The sequence below is a fragment of the Equus przewalskii genome, chromosome 4 (assembly GCF_037783145.1).
Source record: "Equus przewalskii isolate Varuska chromosome 4, EquPr2, whole genome shotgun sequence".
Classification (NCBI taxonomy): domain Eukaryota; kingdom Metazoa; phylum Chordata; class Mammalia; order Perissodactyla; family Equidae; genus Equus; species Equus przewalskii.
Genome location: NC_091834.1, coordinates 52,347,987 through 52,355,785, shown reverse-complemented (window position 1 = coordinate 52,355,785; position 7,799 = coordinate 52,347,987). Strand labels below are relative to the sequence as shown.

Below are 7,799 nucleotides of genomic sequence, written 5' to 3'. Positions count from 1 at the left end.
TATTAAGATAGCCATAATCTATCTTGGCAAAATTAGCAAAAGAAACATGCTCCTTAGTCCAAATTTCACATCTTTGCCTAATTGTTAAGTATTTGTATCACTGCTAGCTAAGGTGCGTTTCCTCTCAAATATACCCCTAATCGTTTGCTTGGATTTCCTGGGTCTTCTTGATTGACTGTGAAGGACTTTCAGAATCAAATAGGAAGAAATATTTTGTTTGGCTCTTATACTGTCTGTCCATAGAGTAGTATAAAAAATTGTTGAATTTTTTGCCAAATGTTTTAAAATCATTAGATTTCATAAAATCTTATTTTCAGCTTCTCTTGAGCAATTAGAATATTGGGCACAACAGGGCCTACATTTCTGCAAGGCAGTAAGCTGGAGCTGCATATCTGCTGCCACTTAAGAAGGAGTCCAGGCTCTCCAGTTTGCCATAGTTCTCACCACTCCCTGTTGTATTCTGGAAAGTCAGTTACCATTTTTCACTGTGATCACGTTACTGCTTTTCATACACTTAGGCTGGGTTTGCTCATATATGTTACATGCCTGAGTCCTGTAGACATTTAAGTTTGTGATTCCTGCACTAGTAGGTCATGGACAAAGAGGGTAGTGCCAACCTTCGATTCTTTATTTCCTTACGATGAACTGAACATTTAATACCAATTTAGCAGAAATTACATTATAGCCAATAGGATGTGGCATAAGTAAAATTAATGACGATCTTTTCACAGTTCCTTTTACCAAACAGTGATTACTTGTTACCTGATCTGTATCCTGACCCACACAACTTTCCATTGTGCCTGTTCTTTCTGTGATTTATGTGACCTGCAGGAAGTGGTTTAGAATTATAACAGCTTGTCTCCTGTTGAAAGAGATTTATTCTTATGAAACTAGACCCAACCTAGTTTGTTTTAGGTCCTGAACGTAAATAATTATGCAGCTCTCCATCATGGACACTGAAGACAGTATTAGAGAGATGCTCCAAGGAAGATGTACATACAACTGGGCAACATCAGGCTTTGTTATTTACATAGATGTTCAGTAAGACATTAGACCTAGTGCCTTTAACAAACTGTTTATAAATACCCTTTAGAGTATTAGAAAGTTTAAAAGATGATAAAAGTTTGAAGGACTTAAAGGGTTCACTTTAAGTATTTTATTCAGATAGCAAGGTCTCTAGAGAAGGGAGAGAAATAACAACTGGAGGCATAAGTGCCCTGCAGATTCCCTTTAGAGGGATACCAGAGCTTGAAAAATCATTCCAAAAACATTTGGAAGGTTTGGTTTCTTCTTATCTACTTTAATCCCTAGGACAGAAGATTCAAGGACATGTTAGAATGCACATACATTTATGTTTTGAGGAAGTTGAAAAATAACTTTTGCTAACTGGCAACCAGATTATTAAGGCTAAGCAGGATTCAAAGAGATAAAATTCTTGGTAGGATGTAGTGGATTAAGTAAGTGATTAAAGCCTTTTAATCATAATACAAGAAGTTCTCTGAAGGCTTGGTCATGTTGAGACCTAAAAGAACTTGGAGCAGCTGAGGGAACAGGGTCAGGAAGATTAGGCATGGTACCAGAGTAGGGATGAGGTAGATGTGAGGGCAAAGTCCAGTATGAGTGAAACTTTAAGGACTCAAATTAAAAGTAAGAGTCTTAATAAGATGAATAAGATCAGAGGATCTAATGTAAAACATGGTAACGATAGTTGATAACACTGTATTGTGCAATTGAAATTTGGGAAGAGGGTAGAACTTAAATGTTCTCACCAAAAAAAGAGATAAATATGTGAGATGATGGATGTGTTAATTAAGTAGATGAGGGACTCCTTTCACAATGTATTGCTATGGCAAATCACCATGATGTACACTTTAAATATCTTATGATCTTATATGTCAATTATACCTCAATAAAGCTGAAATTAGAAAAGAGTTTTAACTTTATGCAATGTTTATCTTAGACCTTTATCCTTATACATTTTATACTGAATTAGGTCATTAGTAAACAAATTTATCTCCTTATTCTATTAATAATTTAAGAAACTTATATAGAGCTCTGGTGAGTATCCATCTTTCTCCTAGGTTCTAGGATACAATAATGAATAAGATATAGTCTCTATGTCCTAGGACTTCATGATATACTGAGAGAGACAGTCATTTAAAAAATATGTACAATAGGGGGCTGGCCCTGTGGTATAGTTGTTAAGTTCTCATGCTCCACTTCGGCAGCCCCAGGTTTGCAGGTTTGGGTACAGACCCATACACTGCTCATGAAGCCATACTGTAGTGGCATCCCACGTATAAAGTAGAGAAATATTGGCACAGATGTTAGCTCAGGGACAGTCTTCCTCAAGGAAAAATAGGAAGATTAGCAACAGATGTTAGCTCAGGGACAATCTTCCTCACTAAAAAAAAAAAGTACAATATAGGAGTATATAAGCAATAATAGCAATATGTTTGGAATATGTAGAGTACTATACAGAAGTGAGAAATTTACTCCATCTGGGAATCAGGAAAGACTTTACATGAGAGATGCCTGGGCCAGATTTTGAAGAATGAATAAGGAATAGACACTAGGATAGTGAAGAGAAGGGGACAGACTGTGCAGGGGCCCAAAGGCATTAAGTTTTGTAGTGGGTTCCAGTTTGACTGTGGAAGAAAGTAGCCAATGATGAGGCTAGAGAGATTTGTAGAAATAGACTGGGAGGACCCGGTCTGTTGGCCAAGGAGCTTATTCTTTCTCCTGCAAATGATGAGGAGCCATTGAGAAGTTCCAAGCAGGCGGATAATTTGATTAGACTGGTGTTTGGATACATCACTCTGGTGTTAGTGTGGAGAATGAATTTGGGAGTATGAGCTTGGAGCAGGCTTACGTGACAGGTGAAAATGACCTTGTCCGAGAAAGTGATATTTGGTGATGAAGAGGAAGTAAAAGATTCAAGAGATATTTAGGGGGTAAAAAGACATATTTAGGGTATATTTAGTGATTAATTAAGGAATATAAGGGGGAAACTAATGTATACAGGGGAAGATAATTTAGAAATGGCCTGTAGGAATTTCAGATGGAGTTATCTAGAAGGCAATTGGAAATAGAGGTTTGAAGCTTGAAAGAGAAGTATGAACTGTTATTGTAGAGTAAAAATTCGTATTGGGAGTATTGGGAGTAAAAATATGCTAGATGGTACAGAAAGGCATGGGCATTCTGTGGGGGAATATATAGAAGGATTACAGAATAAGGCCAAGAAGAGGAATCATAGCAGTTGAAGGTTGAGACAGGATGGTCAATAAGGTAAGAGAACAAGGATGGTAGAGACTCACTGATAGAAACTCAGAAAGCTGAAACATTTCTAAGACGAAGGAATGGTTAGAAGATCAAATGCTACAGAAAAACCAATTATCACAAGGGCTCCAAATTCCCTACTGGATCAGAACCCAGGGGGTCACTGTTGTTGTTAGGGAGAGCATCCTCTATGAAGGGTACATTAGAAGCCAGATTGCAGTACGTGAACAAGTTGGAGGACATCTTCTGAGATGCTGAGATGAAAAGAGGAGGAAAGAGGTCAGAGAGTAACCTGAGAGAGTGACTTCTACATTTGTCAAGGAATCTTTGTATATGCTGCTATATTTAATTTTTTTTTTTAAAGATTGGCGCCTGAGCTAACAACTGTTACCAATCTTCTTTTTTTTTCCTGCTTTTTTCCTCAAATCCCCCCAGTATATAGTTGTATATTTTTTAGTGGTGGGTCCTTCTAGTTGTGGCATATGGGACGCCACCTCAACATGGCCTGATGAGCGGTGCCATGTCTGTGTCCTGGGTCCGAACCAGCAAAACCCTGGGCCACTGAACCGGAGTGCGTGAACTTAACCACTTGGCCACAGGACTGGCCCCATATTTAATATTTTTTATAAGATCAGTATGGAAACTTTTGTTTAGTATCACAATATAAGCCATGTCTATAGGACAGTTTACCTGTCATTACCTGAGGGTAGGAATTGACATTTCGCATTTCAGTCTAAGAGGAAAGAAGTAATATGTATAACACTTGCAGAAATTCAAACACTTTAGTGTTTCAAAACGTACTTAACTTGATGCCATAAGAAATGAAATTCATAGAAACTTGACTTTGTACTACGTTAGTTAAAATAACAGACAAAATAAAACATATGTTGTATTCACATAGATTGTACACTTTGGGCACCTGAGGTAACATCTGTGGCCAATCTTCCTCTTTTTTTTTTTCTCCCCAAACCCCTGCAGTACATAGTTTAATAGTCTAGTTGTAGGTCCTTCTGGCTCTGCTATGTGGGACGCAGCCTCAGCCTGGCCTGACGAACAGTGTTAGGTCTGTGCTTAGGTTCCGAACCAGCGAAACCCTAGGCCTCCAAAGCAGAGCACGCAAACTTAACCACTTGGCCATGGGGCCAGCCCTGATTGGACACTCTTGATATGGGAAATAGGTCCAGACCTATGTTAGAGGCCAGATTCTTGGAAATTCAGAGCTAGAAGGAACCTGGTACAATGGATAATTGTTTAATTGAATTTTAAGAATTAAGCCTTTTGTAATATAAGTGAAAAATTGAATACTAGAGAGGTAAAGTGACTTAATCAAAGTCACTCAACTAATTAGTGACAGAGCCAGCGTTAATTAGATTTGACAGTTAGATTTGGTTCTCTAAGTACATCTTGGGTACCAAGGACTACGCTAAGCACTTTCTGTTCATTTTATCTATTAATCTTCAAAGGCAATTATGACCCCAGTACTATTAATATTACCATTTTTCAGAAGAGGAAACTGAGTCACAAGAGAAAATAACATGCCCAAGATCACTTAGTAAACGATAGAGTTAGGATTTAAACGTAGGTTATCTGACTTAGGAGCTAATGTTCTTAATCATGACCACCTTCTATGGGCATACACACTGCACAGTTAGCACTCAAAACCCTTAGAGACATCCAGGCTTCTCTTTTATAGATAGGGAGCATAAATATGACATTAAAGATTCTCTCTGGTTTTGGCTCTAATGGGAAAGAGTTAAAAGCAGAAAAGTTACAACTTGATAATTACTGAGAAATTTAATTTATTAAATTGGTGTTTTCCTTCAACAAATACATTTTGAAAAGAAAAACATAGTTTTGATTCTTTTCTTTTTACCACAAATGTAATATAATAATGTGTTCAGAAAAGCTTATTGTTGTGATGAAATAACACATTTTTGCCAAGGTAATTATTACAATAATATGCTATATCATATTTTTCCCTTCTCTACCCAAATCATTTTTTTTTAATGAGCAGACTTTCATCTGCTTAGCATCTAAGGCAGATGGCAATGTATTTGCCTAACTGGTGGAGTTTTTTGGGGGAGAGGGACAAGGCAAGTCCTATTTCCAAGGAGATGAACTTCAGCAGGATAACATCCTATCAACAACTTTTCTCATCATCTTGAACTATGTAAATAGTATAAATTATTTGCTTTAGCTTGACATTCCAGTGGTAAAATTCTTAGAATATTGACTGATATTTTTATATCCACCTTAGGAAATTAATGGAAAATCTAGTGAGTAAAGCTGATTTTATTTGTAGAGAGTACATACCAGGCTGAGTCTATTATACCTGAATTGGCTATTTAGCATTTACTAAATGGTACTGCTTACTGGTTTAACAAGAACTAGCCAAGCATTAGGGTTTGCTTCCATCCCAAACAAGTGCAGAAGAATGAAGTGAGAATCTGGAGCAGGTCCTTTTCTTGCCAGAACACAGCAGGCTAAGCTCACCCGGGCATGTAGGCCAAAGACTCTCAACAGGAGAAGCGGGGAGGGAGAATCACACGTCAAGATTATCTGATTTTACTCTCCAGACTCCACCAACACTTCACCCCAAGTTAGGAGTCACAATCTCCAGGTGAAGGGGCTAATATGCTTGGTTCTCATGCTTAGCTACACAGTAGAATCACCTAAGGTGCTTTTAAAATCTACTGGCATCCAGTATTCTTTGAATCAAAATCTCTAGAGTTGGGGATTGAGCTGGTATTTAAATAGAGTTGGTATTTCAAAAGAAAAATTAAAAATTTGACAAATTATTCTAATTTGTAGCAGAGTTGAGCACCACAGTCTCACTTGTGTAGATTGAAAATCCTCACAGATAATCCTGATATTCTAACTCTCCTTCACTCCTCCCACCCCATTCCCCAATGTACACCATTTCCTCAACTCCTGTTGAGAATTCCAGACCCATATAATGGTAAAGAGAATCATGGTAAGACTGGAGTACCTCACTGCTGGACTAGATCTAGGTTCAAGCTTCTCAACCTCTGCACTATTTAGGCTTGATAATTCTTTGTTGTTGTGGGGAGGGGCTATGCTGTGCGTTGTAGGATGTTTACAAGCATCCCCAGCTTCTACCCACTGGATGCCAATTGCACTTCCTCCCCAGTTGTGACAACCGTTAAACATCTCCGGATGTTGCCAAATGTCCCCTGGGAGGCAAAATCACTCCTGGTTGAGAACCGCAGATCTAGGCAATAAGCTAAAGCAGGACTTAGCAAGTAGATTTAGGGGTAGATTTGGCTAGATAGAATTAGAAATCCTTAAATGCAAACTGGAATGTATAAAGGTTTATTTGGGACTTAACGTTTCATCTGAAGAAGCCATGGAAGTATTCAAAATTTGTTCTGGTTATCTTTGCTGTGTGAAAAACTGTTGTAAAACTTAGTGGCTTAGAAGAGGGAGAACATTAATTTTACTCATAAATCTGAAATTTAGCCATGGCTAGGCGAGAGAACTTGTTTTTGCTTAACTGGGGTGCCCCAAAAGCTGGGGGCTAGAATTGTCTAAATACTTAGTCACATATCTGGTGGTTGATGGCTGGCTGTTGACAGGGCCTTCAGCAGGAGCTATGGCTGAAAGACCTACACGTGGCCTTTCCATGTGGCTTGCTTGGCCTTCTCACAGCATAGTGGCTGAATTCCAAGAGCAAGCATCCCAAGAAACCATGACTTAAATTTTTTTATATTTCCAAGATGGGCCTAGGAGAGAGGGTAGTAGTAAAAAGGACACACTATTTCTTGAATGAATGGATAACATTATAGTCTGAGTCAAGAAATTTGGATTTTTTTAGTTTAATTTTATGGTCCAATTTTATATGGTTTTATGTTACATTTGAAAACTATACTTTAGGCTTCATACAGAAAAACAACATCTATAGTGATGTAGTTGAAGTTGTGTCATAAGGAAGGAGTATAAACCTACAATGATAATGTATATGGTGATGTGAATTCCATTTTCAAGGAGCATCTTAAAAAATGTAGGAAATAAAGTGTTAGTATAGAGACATTTCCCTGACTTGAATTTTCCTGATCAAGCAACTTCAATGACCTAAAATATACTTGAGAAAACAACATGTAAAAAAGCCTCTGTGCAATCAAAATATAACGCAAAAGTTTATACTTGGAGGCTACATAGTATTAACTTGCATAAAAGTCTGATAGCAGAGCTCCCAGCTTACAGCAAAGGAGAAATATCATATTAGAATGGGTCAGAAGTGGAGGGCTACAGTCTGGCACAATGAGAACCAGGTACAACTGAGCAACAAAAAATTTATTTCAAAGCAGAGTAGTTTTCAGTTTTTCAAAGTAGGGGAAACCCACTTTTATTTCTCACTATTTTTAGGGGTACTGCTATATTATAGAGGTACAGCAACTATTTTTCGTTATGGGGAGGTTGAGTTTTTGAAAAGCTTAACTTACTTTAAATATATTCTGTTTAAGAGATCGGGGAATATTTAATAATTTTAGAAAAAATTT

At 37.7% G+C, this 7,799-nt stretch overlaps 1 pseudogene; it reads left to right on the top strand.

Annotated features, from left to right (window-relative positions):
* Positions 1-3,276: 3,276 nt before the first annotated feature.
* LOC103559761 (large ribosomal subunit protein eL6 pseudogene) overlaps positions 3,277-7,799 on the top strand; it is a 55,793-nt pseudogene continuing 51,270 nt past the window's right edge.